Source organism: Brachyhypopomus gauderio, chromosome 2, assembly GCF_052324685.1.
Source record: "Brachyhypopomus gauderio isolate BG-103 chromosome 2, BGAUD_0.2, whole genome shotgun sequence".
Taxonomy (NCBI): Eukaryota; Metazoa; Chordata; class Actinopteri; order Gymnotiformes; family Hypopomidae; genus Brachyhypopomus; species Brachyhypopomus gauderio.
The window spans coordinates 49632587-49646239 of record NC_135212.1 but is presented as its reverse complement, the minus strand read 5'-3'; the positions used below and the strand labels follow the sequence as shown (position 1 = coordinate 49646239).

The window sequence follows — 13653 nt, the reverse complement described above, 5'->3', positions numbered from 1 at the left end:
TCTCCTGTTGTAAGTGCAGGACCAACAAGTCATATACGGCTGCTTTTGTGCTGTGAAAGTGTTTGCTTCTTTGAAATTGCTATCGACACACAACCACAAACGACGAGGTGGCCGAGAGGTTAAGGCAATGGACTGCTAATCCATTGTGCATAGCACGCGTGGGTTCGAATCCCACCTTCGTCGGTGTTGCTTTCTTTAATTTCTGACAATCGTGTCTCCTGATATAAGTGCAGGACCCACAAGTCAGATAAGCCTCCTTTTGTGCTGTGAAAGTATTTGCATCTTTGAAATCGCAATCGACACACAACCGTAATTGACGAGGTGGCCGAGAGGTTAAGGCGATGGACTGCTAATCCATTGTGCATAGCACGCGTGGGTTCGAATCCCACCTTCGTCGGTGTTGCTTTCTTTAATTTCTGACAATCGTGTCTCCTGCTGTAACTACAGGACCCACAAGTCAGAAAGGCCTTCTTTTGTGCTGTGAAAGTGCTTGCTTCTTTGAAATTGCTATCGACACACAACCACAAACGATGAGGTGGCCGAGAGGTTAAGGTGATGGACTGCTAATCCATTGTGCTTTGCACGCGTGGGTTCGAATCCCACCTTCGTCGGTGTTGCTTTTTTTAATTTCTGACAATCGTGTCTCCTGATGTAAGTGCAGGACCCACAAGTCAGACAAGCCTGCTTTTGTGCTGTGAAAGTGTTTGCATCTTTGAAATCACAATCGACACACAACCATAATTGACGAGGTGGCCGAGAGGTTAAGGCGATGGACTGCTAATCCATTGTGCTTTGCATGCGTGGGTTCGAATCCCACCTTCGTCGGTGTTGCTTTTTTTAATTTCTGACAATCGTGTCTCCTGATGTAACTACAGGACCCACAAGTCAGAAAGGCCTCCTTTTGTGCTGTGAAAGTGCTTGCTTCTTTGAAATTGCTATCGACACACAACCACAAACGATGAGGTGGCCGAGAGGTTAAGGTGATGGACTGCAAATCCATTGTGCATAGCACGCGTGGGTTCGAATCCCACCTTCGTCGGTGTTGCTTTCTTTAATTTCTGACCATCGTGTCTCCTGATATAAGTGCAGGACCCACAAGTCAGATACGCCTCCTTTTGTGCTGTGAAAGTATTTGCATCTTTGAAATCGCAATCGACACACAACCGTAATTGACGAGGTGGCCGAGAGGTTAAGGCGATGGACTGCTAATCCATTGTGCATAGCACGCGTGGGTTAGAATCCCACCTTCGTCGGTGTTGCTTTCTTTAATTTCTGACAATCGTGTCTCCTGGTGTAAGTGCAGGACCCACAAGTCAGATAAGCCTTCTTTTGTGCTGTGAAAGTGTTTGCATCTTTGAAATCGCAATCGACAAACAACCACAAACGACGAGGTGGCCTAGAGGTTAAGGTGATGGACTGCTAATCAATTTTGCATAGCACGCGTGGGTTCGAATCCCACCTTCGTCGGTGTTGCTTTTTTAAATTTCTGACAATCGTGTCTCCTGATGTAAGTGCAGGACCCACAAGTCAAAAAAGCCTTCTTTTGTGCTGTGAAAGTGTTTGCTTCTTTGAAATTGCTATCGACACACAACCACAAACGACGAGGTGGCCTAGAGGTTAAGGTGATGGACTGCTTATCCATTTTGCATAGCTCGCGTGGGTTCGAATCCCACCTTCGTCGGTGTTGCTTTTTTAAATTTCTGACAATCGTGTCTCCTGATGTAAGTGCAGGACCCACAAGTCAGACAAGCCTCCTTTTGTGCTGTGAAAGTGTTTGCATCTTTGAAATCGCAATCGACACACAACCGTGATTGACGAGGTGGCCGAGAGGTTAAGGAGATGGACTGCTAATCCATTATGCATAGCACGCGTGGGTTCGAATCCCACCTTCATCGGTGTTGCTTTCTTTAATTTCTGACAATCGTGTCTCCTGGTGTAAGTGCAGTACCCACAAGTCAGATACGGCTGCTTTTGTGCTGTGAAAGTGTTTGCATCTTTGAAATCGCAATCGACACAAAACCACAAGCGACGAGGTAGCCAAGAGGTTAAGGCGATGGACTGCTAATCCATTGTGCTTTGCACGCGTGGGTTTGTATACCACATTCGTCGGTGTTGTTTTCTTTAATTTCTGACAATCGTGTCTCCTGAAGTAAGTGCAGGACCCACAAGTCAGATAAGCCTCCTTTTGTGCTGTGAAAGTGTTTGCATCTTTGAAATCGCAATCGACACACAACTGTAATTGACGAGGTGGCCGAGAGGTTAAGGCGATGGACTGCTAATCCATTGTGCATAGCACGCGTGGGTTCGAATCCCACCTTCGTCGGTGTTGCTTTCCTTAATTTCTGACAATCGTGTCTCCTGTTGTAAGTGCAGTACCCACAAGTCATATACGGCTGCTTTTGTGCTGTGAAAGTGTTTGCATCTTTGAAATCGCAATCGACACACAACCACAAACGACAAGGTGGCCGAGAGATTAAGGCGATGGACTGCTAATCCATTATGCATAGCCCGTGTGGGTTCGAATCCCACCTTCGTCGTTGTTGCTTTCTTTAATTTCTGACAATCGTGTCTCCTGCTGTAACTACAGGACCCACAAGTCAAAAAAGCCTTCTTTTGTGCTGTGAAAGTGTTTGCTTCTTTGAAATTGCTATCGACACACAACCACAAACGACGAGGTGGCCTAGAGGTTAAGGTGATGGACTGCTTATCCATTTTGCATAGCACGCGTGGGTTCGAATCCCACCTTCGTCGGTGTTGCTTTTTTAAATTTCTGACAATCGTGTCTTCTGATGTAAGTGCAGGACCCACAAGTCAGACAAGCCTCCTTTTGTGCTGTGAAAGTGTTTGCATCTTTGAAATCGCAATCGACACACAACTGTAATTGACGAGGTGGCCGAGAGGTTAAGACGATGGACTGCTAATCCATTATGCATAGCACGCGTGGGTTCGAATCCCACCTTCGTCGGTGTTGCTTTCTTTAATTTCTGACAATCGTTTCTCCTGGTGTAAGTGCAGTACCCACAAGTCAGATAAGCCTCCTTTTGTGCTGTGAAAGTGTTTGCATCTTTGAAATTGCAATCGACACACAACTGTAATTGACGAGGTGGCCGAGAGGTTAAGGCGATGGACTGCTAATCCATTGTGCATAGCACGCGTGGGTTCGAATCCCACCTTCGTCGGTGTTGCTTTCTTTAATTTCTGACAATCGTGTCTCCTGATATAAGTGCAGGACCCACAAGTCAGATAAGCCTCCTTTTGTGCTGTGAAAGTGTTTGCATCTTTGAAATCGCAATCGACACACAACTGTAATTGACGAGGTGGCCGAGAGGTTAAGGCGATGGACTGCTAATCCATTGTGCATAGCACGCGTGGGTTCGAATCCCACCTTCGTCGGTGTTGCTTTCTTTAATTTCTGACAATCGTGTCTCCTGATATAAGTGCAGGACCCACAAGTCAGATAAGCCTCCTTTTGTGCTGTGAAAGTGTTTGCATCTTTGAAATCGCAATCGACACACAACCACAAACGACGAGGTGGCCAAGAGGTTAAGGGGATGGACTGCTAATCCATTGCGCATAGCACGCGTGGGTTCGAATCCCACCTTCGTCGGTGTTGCTTTCTTTAATTTCTGACAATCGTGTCTCCTGTTGTAAGTGCAGGACCAACAAGTCATATACGGCTGCTTTTGTGCTGTGAAAGTGTTTGCTTCTTTGAAATTGCTATCGACACACAACCACAAACGACGAGGTGGCCAAGAGGTTAAGGCGATGGACTGCTAATCCATTGTGCATAGCACGCGTGGGTTCGAATCCCACCTTCGTCGGTGTTGCTTTCTTTAATTTCTGACAATCGTGTCTCCTGATATAAGTGCAGGACCCACAAGTCAGATAAGCCTCCTTTTGTGCTGTGAAAGTGTTTGCATCTTTGAAATCGCAATCGACACACAACCACAAACGACGAGGTGGCCGAGAGGTTAAGGGGATGGACTGCTAATCCATTGTGCATAGCACGCGTGGGTTAGAATCCCACCTTCGTCGGTGTTGCTTTCTTTAATTTCTGACAATCGTGTCTCCTGTTGTAAGTGCAGGACCCACAAGTCATATACGGCTGCTTTTGTGCTGTGAAAGTGTTTGCATCTTTGAAATCGCAATCGACACACAAGCACAAACGACAAGGTGGCGGATAGATTAAGGCGATGGACTGCTAATCCATTATGCATAGCACGTGTGTGTTCGAATCCCACCTCCGTCGGTGTTGCTTTCTTTAATTTCTGACAATCGTGTCTCCTGCTGTAACTACAGGACCCACAAGTCAGAAAAGCCTTCTTTTGTGCTGTGAAAGTGTTTGCTTCTTTGAAATTGCTATCGACACACAACCACAAACGACGAGGTGGCCGAGAGGTTAAGGCGATGGACTGCTAATCCATTGTGCATAGCACGCGTGGGTTCGAATCCCACCTTCGTCGGTGTTGCTTTCTTTAATTTCTGACCATCGTGTCTCCTGATATTAGTGCAGGACCCACAAGTCAGATACGCCTCCTTTTGTGCTGTGAAAGTATTTGCATCTTTGAAATCGCAATCGACACACAACCGTAATTGACGAGGTGGCCGAGAGGTTAAGGCGATGGACTGCTAATCCATTGTGCATAGCACGCGTGGGTTCGAATCCCACCTTCGTCGGTGTTGCTTTCTTTAATTTCTGACAATCGTGTCTCCTGGTGTAAGTGCAGGACCCACAAGTCAGATAAGCCTTCTTTTGTGCTGTGAAAGTGTTTGCATCTTTGAAATCGCAATCGACACACAACCACAAACGACGAGGTGGCCTAGAGGTTAAGGTGATGGACTGCTAATCAATTTTGCATAGCACGCGTGGGTTCGAATCCCACCTTCGTCGGTGTTGCTTTTTTAAATTTCTGACAATCGTGTCTCCTGATGTAAGTGCAGGACCCACAAGTCAGACAAGCCTCCTTTTGTGCTGTGAAAGTGTTTGCATCTTTGAAATCGCAATCGACACACAACCGTAATTGACGAGGTGGCCGAGAGGTTAAGTCGATGGACTGCTAATCCATTGTGCATAGCACGCGTGGGTTCGAATCCCACCTTCGTCGGTGTTGCTTTCTTTAATTTCTGACAATCGTGTCTCCTGATATAAGTGCAGGACCCACAAGTCAGATAAGCCTCCTTTAGTGCTGTGAAAGTGTTTGCATCTTTGAAATCGCAATCGACACACAACCACAAACGACGAGGTGGCCGAGAGGTTAAGGGGATGGACTGCTAATCCATTGTGCATAGCACGCGTGGGTTCGAATCCCACCTTCGTCGGTGTTGCTTTCTTTAATTTCTGACAATCGTGTCTCCTGCTGTAACTACAGGACCCACAAGTCAGAAAAGCCTTCTTTTGTGCTGTGAAAGTGTTTGCTTCTTTGAAATTGCTATCGACACACAACCACAAACGACGAGGTGGCCGAGAGGTTAAGGCGATGGACTGCTAATCCATTGTGCATAGCACGCGTGGGTTCGAATCCCACCTTCGTCGGTGTTGCTTTCTTTAATTTCTGACAATCGTGTCTCCTGATATAAGTGCAGGACCCACAAGTCAGATAAGCCTCCTTTTGTGCTGTGAAAGTGTTTGCATCTTTGAAATCGCAATCGACACACAACCACAAACGACGAGGTGGCCGAGAGGTTAAGGGGATGGACTGCTAATCCATTGTGCATAGCACGCGTGGGTTAGAATCCCACCTTCGTCGGTGTTGCTTTCTTTAATTTCTGACAATCGTGTCTCCTGTTGTAAGTCCAGGACCCACAAGTAATATACGGCTGCTTTTGTGCTGTGAAAGTGTTTGCATCTTTGAAATCGCAATCGACACACAAGCACAAACGACAAGGTGGCCGATAGATTAAGGCGATGGACTGCTAATCCATTATGCATAGCACGTGTGTGTTCGAATCCCACCTTCGTCGGTGTTGCTTTCTTTAATTTCTGACAATCGTGTCTCCTGCTGTAACTACAGGACCCACAAGTCAGAAAAGCCTTCTTTTGTGCTGTGAAAGTGTTTGCTTCTTTGAAATTGCTATCGACACACAACCACACACGACGAGGTGGCCGAGAGGTTAAGGCGATGGACTGCTAATCCATTGTGCATAGCACGCGTGGGTTCGAATCCCACCTTCGTCGGTGTTGCTTTCTTTAATTTCTGACAATCGTGTCTCCTGGTGTAAGTGCAGGACCCACAAGTCAGATAAGCCTTCTTTTGTGCTGTGAAAGTGTTTGCATCTTTGAAATCGCAATCGACACACAACCACAAACGACAAGGTGGCCGAGAGGGTAAGGCGATGGACTGCTAATCCATTATGCATAGCACTTGTGGGTTCGAATCCCACCTTCGTCGGTGTTGCTTTCTTTAATTTCTGACAATCGTGTCTCCTGCTGTAACTACAGGACCCACAAGTCAGAAAGGCCTTCTTTTGTGCTGTGAAAGTGCTTGCTTCTTTGAAATTGCTATCGACACACAACCACAAACGACGAGGTGGCCGAGAGGTTAAGGCGATGGACTGCTAATCCATTGTGCTTTGCACGCGTGGGTTCGAATCCCACCTTCGTCGGTGTTGCTTTTTTTAATTTCTGACAATCGTGTCTCCTGATGTAAGTGCAGGACCCACAAGTCAGACAAGCCTGCTTTTGTGCTGTGAAAGTGTTTGCATCTTTGAAATCACAATCGACACACAACCATAATTGACGAGGTGGCCGAGAGGTTAAGGCGATGGACTGCTAATCCATTGTGCTTTGCACGCGTGGGTTCGAATCCCACCTTCGTCGGTGTTGCTTTTTTTAATTTCTGACAATCGTGTCTCCTGGTGTAAGTGCAGGACCCACAAGTCAGATTCGGCTGCTTTTGTGCTGTGAAAGTGTTTGCATCTTTGAAATCGCAATCGACACAAAACCACAAGCGACGAGGTGGCCGAGAGGTTAAGGCGATGGACTGCTAATTCATTGTGCTTTGCACGCGTGGGTTCGAATCCCACCTTCGTCGTTGTTGCTTTCTTTAATTTCTGACAATCGTGTCTCCTTATATAAGTGCAGGACCCACAAGTCAGATAAGCCTCCTTTTGTGCTGTGAAAGTGTTTGCATCTTTGAAATCGCAATCGACACACCACCACAAACGACGAGGTGGCCGAGAGGTTAAGGCGATGGACTGCTAATCCATTATGCATAGCACGTGTGTGTTCGAATCCCACCTCCGTCGGTGTTGCTTTCTTTAATTTCTGACAATCGTGTCTCCTGCTGTAACTACAGGACCCACAAGTCAGAAAAGCCTTCTTTTGTGCTGTGAAAGTGTTTGCTTCTTTGAAATTGCTATCGACACACAACCACAAACGACGAGGTGGCCGAGAGGTTAAGGCGATGGACTGCTAATCCATTGTGCATAGCACGCGTGGGTTCGAATCCCACCTTCGTCGGTGTTGCTTTCTTTAATTTCTGACAATCGTGTCTCCTGTTGTAAGTGCAGGACCCACAAGTCATATACGGCTGCTTTTGTGCTGTGAAAGTGTTTGCATCTTTGAAATCGCAATCGACACACAAGCACAAACGACAAGGTGGCCGATAGATTAAGGCGATGGACTGCTAATCCATTATGCATAGCACGTGTGTGTTCGAATCCCACCTCCGTCGGTGTTGCTTTCTTTAATTTCTGACAATCGTGTCTCCTGCTGTAACTACAGGACCCACAAGTCAGAAAAGCCTTATTTTGTGCTGTGAAAGTGTTTGCTTCTTTGAAATTGCTATCGACACACAACCACAAACGACGAGGTGGCCGAGAGGTTAAGGCGATGGACTGCTAATCCATTGTGCATAGCACGCGTGGGTTCGAATCCCACCTTCGTCGGTGTTGCTTTCTTTAATTTCTGACCATCGTGTCTCCTGATATAAGTGCAGGACCCACAAGTCAGATACGCCTCCTTTTGTGCTGTGAAAGTATTTGCATCTTTGAAATCGCAATCGACACACAACCGTAATTGACGAGGTGGCCGAGAGGTTAAGGCGATGGACTGCTAATCCATTGTGCATAGCACGCGTGGGTTAGAATCCCACCTTCGTCGGTGTTGCTTTCTTTAATTTCTGACAATCGTGTCTCCTGGTGTAAGTGCAGGACCCACAAGTCAGATAAGCCTTCTTTTGTGCTGTGAAAGTGTTTGCATCTTTGAAATCGCAATCGACAAACAACCACAAACGACGAGGTGGCCTAGAGGTTAAGGTGATGGACTGCTAATCAATTTTGCATAGCACGCGTGGGTTCGAATCCCACCTTCGTCGGTGTTGCTTTTTTAAATTTCTGACAATCGTGTCTCCTGATGTAAGTGCAGGACCCACAAGTCAAAAAAGCCTTCTTTTGTGCTGTGAAAGTGTTTGCTTCTTTGAAATTGCTATCGACACACAACCACAAACGACGAGGTGGCCTAGAGGTTAAGGTGATGGACTGCTTATCCATTTTGCATAGCTCGCGTGGGTTCGAATCCCACCTTCGTCGGTGTTGCTTTTTTAAATTTCTGACAATCGTGTCTCCTGATGTAAGTGCAGTACCCACAAGTCAGACAAGCCTCCTTTTGTGCTGTGAAAGTGTTTGCATCTTTGAAATCGCAATCGACACACAACCGTGATTGACGAGGTGGCTGAGAGGTTAAGGAGATGGACTGCTAATCCATTATGCATAGCACGCGTGGGTTCGAATCCCACCTTCGTCGGTGTTGCTTTCTTTAATTTCTGACAATCGTGTCTCCTGGTGTAAGTGCAGTACCCACAAGTCAGATACGGCTGCTTTTGTGCTGTGAAAGTGTTTGCATCTTTGAAATCGCAATCGACACAAAACCACAAGCGACGAGGTAGCCAAGAGGTTAAGGCGATGGACTGCTAATCCATTGTGCTTTGCACGCGTGGGTTTGAATACCACATTCGTCGGTGTTGTTTTCTTTAATTTCTGACAATCGTGTCTCCTGAAGTAAGTGCAGGACCCACAAGTCAGATAAGCCTCCTTTTGTGCTGTGAAAGTGTTTGCATCTTTGAAATCGCAATCGACACACAACTGTAATTGACGAGGTGGCCGAGAGGTTAAGGCCATGGACTGCTAATCCATTGTGCATAGCATGCGTGGGTTTGAATCCCACCTTCGTCGGTGTTGCTTTCTTTAATTTCTGACAATCGTGTCTCCTGTTGTAAGTGCAGGACCCACAAGTCATATACGGCTGCTTTTGTGCTGTGAAAGTGTTTGCATCTTTGAAATCGCAATCGACACACAAGCACAAACGACAAGGTGGCCGATAGATTAAGGCGATGGACTGCTAATCCATTATGCATAGCACGTGTGTGTTCGAATCCCACCTCCGTCGGTGTTGCTTTCTTTAATTTCTGACAATCGTGTCTCCTGCTGTAACTACAGGACCCACAAGTCAGAAAAGCCTTCTTTTGTGCTGTGAAAGTGTTTGCTTCTTTGAAATTGCTATCGACACACAACCACAAACGACGAGGTGGCCGAGAGGTTAAGGCGATGGACTGCTAATCCATTGTGCATAGCACGCGTGGGTTCGAATCCCACCTTCGTCGGTGTTGCTTTCTTTAATTTCTGACCATCGTGTCTCCTGATATAAGTGCAGGACCCACAAGTCAGATACGCCTCCTTTTGTGCTGTGAAAGTATTTGCATCTTTGAAATCGCAATCGACACACAACCGTAATTGACGAGGTGGCCGAGAGGTTAAGGCGATGGACTGCTAATCCATTGTGCATAGCACGCGTGGGTTAGAATCCCACCTTCGTCGGTGTTGCTTTCTTTAATTTCTGACAATCGTGTCTCCTGGTGTAAGTGCAGGACCCACAAGTCAGATAAGCCTTCTTTTGTGCTGTGAAAGTGTTTGCATCTTTGAAATCGCAATCGACAAACAACCACAAACGACGAGGTGGCCTAGAGGTTAAGGTGATGGACTGCTAATCAATTTTGCATAGCACGCGTGGGTTCGAATCCCACCTTCGTCGGTGTTGCTTTTTTAAATTTCTGACAATCGTGTCTCCTGATGTAAGTGCAGGACCCACAAGTCAAAAAAGCCTTCTTTTGTGCTTTGAAAGTGTTTGCTTCTTTGAAATTGCTATCGACACACAACCACAAACGACGAGGTGGCCTAGAGGTTAAGGTGATGGACTGCTTATCCATTTTGCATAGCTCGCGTGGGTTCGAATCCCACCTTCGTCGGTGTTGCTTTTTTAAATTTCTGACAATCGTGTCTCCTGATGTAAGTGCAGGACCCACAAGTCAGACAAGCCTCCTTTTGTGCTGTGAAAGTGTTTGCATCTTTGAAATCGCAATCGACACACAACCGTGATTGACGAGGTGGCCGAGAGGTTAAGGAGATGGACTGCTAATCCATTATGCATAGCACGCGTGGGTTCGAATCCCACCTTCGTCGGTGTTGCTTTCTTTAATTTCTGACAATCGTGTCTCCTGGTGTAAGTGCAGTACCCACAAGTCAGATACGGCTGCTTTTGTGCTGTGAAAGTGTTTGCATCTTTGAAATCGCAATCGACACAAAACCACAAGCGACGAGGTAGCCAAGAGGTTAAGGCGATGGACTGCTAATCCATTGTGCTTTGCACGCGTGGGTTTGAATACCACATTCGTCGGTGTTGTTTTCTTTAATTTCTGACAATCGTGTCTCCTGAAGTAAGTGCAGGACCCACAAGTCAGATAAGCCTCCTTTTGTGCTGTGAAAGTGTTTGCATCTTTGAAATCGCAATCGACACACAACTGTAATTGACGAGGTGGCCGAGAGGTTAAGGCGATGGACTGCTAATCCATTGTGCATAGCACGCGTGGGTTCGAATCCCACCTTCGTCGGTGTTGCTTTCCTTAATTTCTGACAATCGTGTCTCCTGTTGTAAGTGCAGTACCCACAAGTCATATACGGCTGCTTTTGTGCTGTGAAAGTGTTTGCATCTTTGAAATCGCAATCGACACACAACCACAAACGACAAGGTGGCCGAGAGATTAAGGCGATGGACTGCTAATCCATTATGCATAGCCCGTGTGGGTTCGAATCCCACCTTCGTCGTTGTTGCTTTCTTTAATTTCTGACAATCGTGTCTCCTGCTGTAACTACAGGACCCACAAGTCAAAAAAGCCTTCTTTTGTGCTGTGAAAGTGTTTGCTTCTTTGAAATTGCTATCGACACACAACCACAAACGACGAGGTGGCCTAGAGGTTAAGGTGATGGACTGCTTATCCATTTTGCATAGCACGCGTGGGTTCGAATCCCACCTTCGTCGGTGTTGCTTTTTTAAATTTCTGACAATCGTGTCTTCTGATGTAAGTGCAGGACCCACAAGTCAGACAAGCCTCCTTTTGTGCTGTGAAAGTGTTTGCATCTTTGAAATCGCAATCGACACACAACTGTAATTGACGAGGTGGCCGAGAGGTTAAGACGATGAACTGCTAATCCATTATGCATAGCACGCGTGGGTTCGAATCCCACCTTCGTCGGTGTTGCTTTCTTTAATTTCTGACAATCGTTTCTCCTGGTGTAAGTGCAGAACCCACAAGTCAGATACGGCTGCTTTTGTGCTGTGAAAGTGTTTGCATCTTTGAAATCGCAATCGACACACAACTGTAATTGACGAGGTGGCCGAGAGGTTAAGGCGATGGACTGCTAATCCATTGTGCATAGCACGCGTGGGTTCGAATCCCACCTTCGTCGGTGTTGCTTTCTTTAATTTCTGACAATCGTGTCTCCTGATATAAGTGCAGGACCCACAAGTCAGATAAGCCTCCTTTTGTGCTGTGAAAGTGTTTGCATCTTTGAAATCGCAATCGACACACAACTGTAATTGACGAGGTGGCCGAGAGGTTAAGGCGATGGACTGCTAATCCATTGTGCATAGCACGCGTGGGTTCGAATCCCACCTTCGTCGGTGTTGCTTTCTTTAATTTCTGACAATCGTGTCTCCTGATATAAGTGCAGGACCCACAAGTCAGATAAGCCTCCTTTTGTGCTGTGAAAGTGTTTGCATCTTTGAAATCGCAATCGACACACAACCACAAACGACGAGGTGGCCAAGAGGTTAAGGGGATGGACTGCTAATCCATTGCGCATAGCACGCGTGGGTTCGAATCCCACCTTCGTCGGTGTTGCTTTCTTTAATTTCTGACAATCGTGTCTCCTGATATAAGTGCAGGACCCACAAGTCAGATAAGCCTCCTTTTGTGCTGTGAAAGTGTTTGCATCTTTGAAATCGCAATTGACACACAACCACAAACGACGAGGTGGCCGAGAGGTTAAGGGGATGGACTGCTAATCCATTGTGCATAGCACGCGTGGGTTAGAATCCCACCTTCGTCGGTGTTGCTTTCTTTAATTTCTGACAATCGTGTCTCCTGTTGTAAGTGCAGGACCCACAAGTCATATACGGCTGCTTTTGTGCTGTGAAAGTGTTTGCATCTTTGAAATCGCAATCGACACACAAGCACAAACGACAAGGTGGCCGATAGATTAAGGCGATGGACTGCTAATCCATTATGCATAGCACGTGTGTGTTCGAATCCCACCTTCGTCGGTGTTGCTTTCTTTAATTTCTGACAATCGTGTCTCCTGCTGTAACTACAGGACCCACAAGTCAGAAAAGCCTTCTTTTGTGCTGTGAAAGTGTTTGCTTCTTTGAAATTGCTATCGACACACAACCACAAACGACGAGGTGGCCTAGAGGTTAAGGTGATGGACTGCTTATCCATTTTGCATAGCTCGCGTGGGTTCGAATCCCACCTTCGTCGGTGTTGCTTTTTTAAATTTCTGACAATCGTGTCTCCTGATGTAAGTGCAGTACCCACAAGTCAGACAAGCCTCCTTTTGTGCTGTGAAAGTGTTTGCATCTTTGAAATCGCAATCGACACACAACCGTGATTGACGAGGTGGCTGAGAGGTTAAGGAGATGGACTGCTAATCCATTATGCATAGCACGCGTGGGTTCGAATCCCACCTTCGTCGGTGTTGCTTTCTTTAATTTCTGACAATCGTGTCTCCTGGTGTAAGTGCAGTACCCACAAGTCAGATACGGCTGCTTTTGTGCTGTGAAAGTGTTTGCATCTTTGAAATCGCAATCGACACAAAACCACAAGCGACGAGGTAGCCAAGAGGTTAAGGCGATGGACTGCTAATCCATTGTGCTTTGCACGCGTGGGTTTGAATACCACATTCGTCGGTGTTGTTTTCTTTAATTTCTGACAATCGTGTCTCCTGAAGTAAGTGCAGGACCCACAAGTCAGATAAGCCTCCTTTTGTGCTGTGAAAGTGTTTGCATCTTTGAAATCGCAATCGACACACAACTGTAATTGACGAGGTGGCCGAGAGGTTAAGGCCATGGACTGCTAATCCATTGTGCATAGCATGCGTGGGTTTGAATCCCACCTTCGTCGGTGTTGCTTTCTTTAATTTCTGACAATCGTGTCTCCTGTTGTAAGTGCAGGACCCACAAGTCATATACGGCTGCTTTTGTGCTGTGAAAGTGTTTGCATCTTTGAAATCGCAATCGACACACAAGCACAAACGACAAGGTGGCCGATAGATTAAGGCGATGGACTGCTAATCCATTATGCATAGCACGTGTGTGTTCGAATC

At 46.5% G+C, this 13653-nt stretch overlaps 3 non-coding genes across 3 annotated transcripts; all 3 read left to right on the top strand.

Annotated features, from left to right (window-relative positions):
* The first annotated feature begins 957 nt into the window (after positions 1-957).
* On the top strand, positions 958-1039 carry trnac-gca (transfer RNA cysteine (anticodon GCA)). The gene has a single exon. It is a non-coding gene; the product is annotated as a tRNA-Cys (tRNA).
* A 5482-nt stretch (positions 1040-6521) lies between these two features.
* Positions 6522-6603, top strand: trnas-gcu (transfer RNA serine (anticodon GCU)). The gene has a single exon. It is a non-coding gene; the product is annotated as a tRNA-Ser (tRNA).
* Positions 6604-6735: 132 nt separating this feature from the next.
* On the top strand, positions 6736-6817 carry trnas-gcu (transfer RNA serine (anticodon GCU)). The gene has a single exon. It is a non-coding gene; the product is annotated as a tRNA-Ser (tRNA).
* Positions 6818-13653: the final 6836 nt, after the last annotated feature.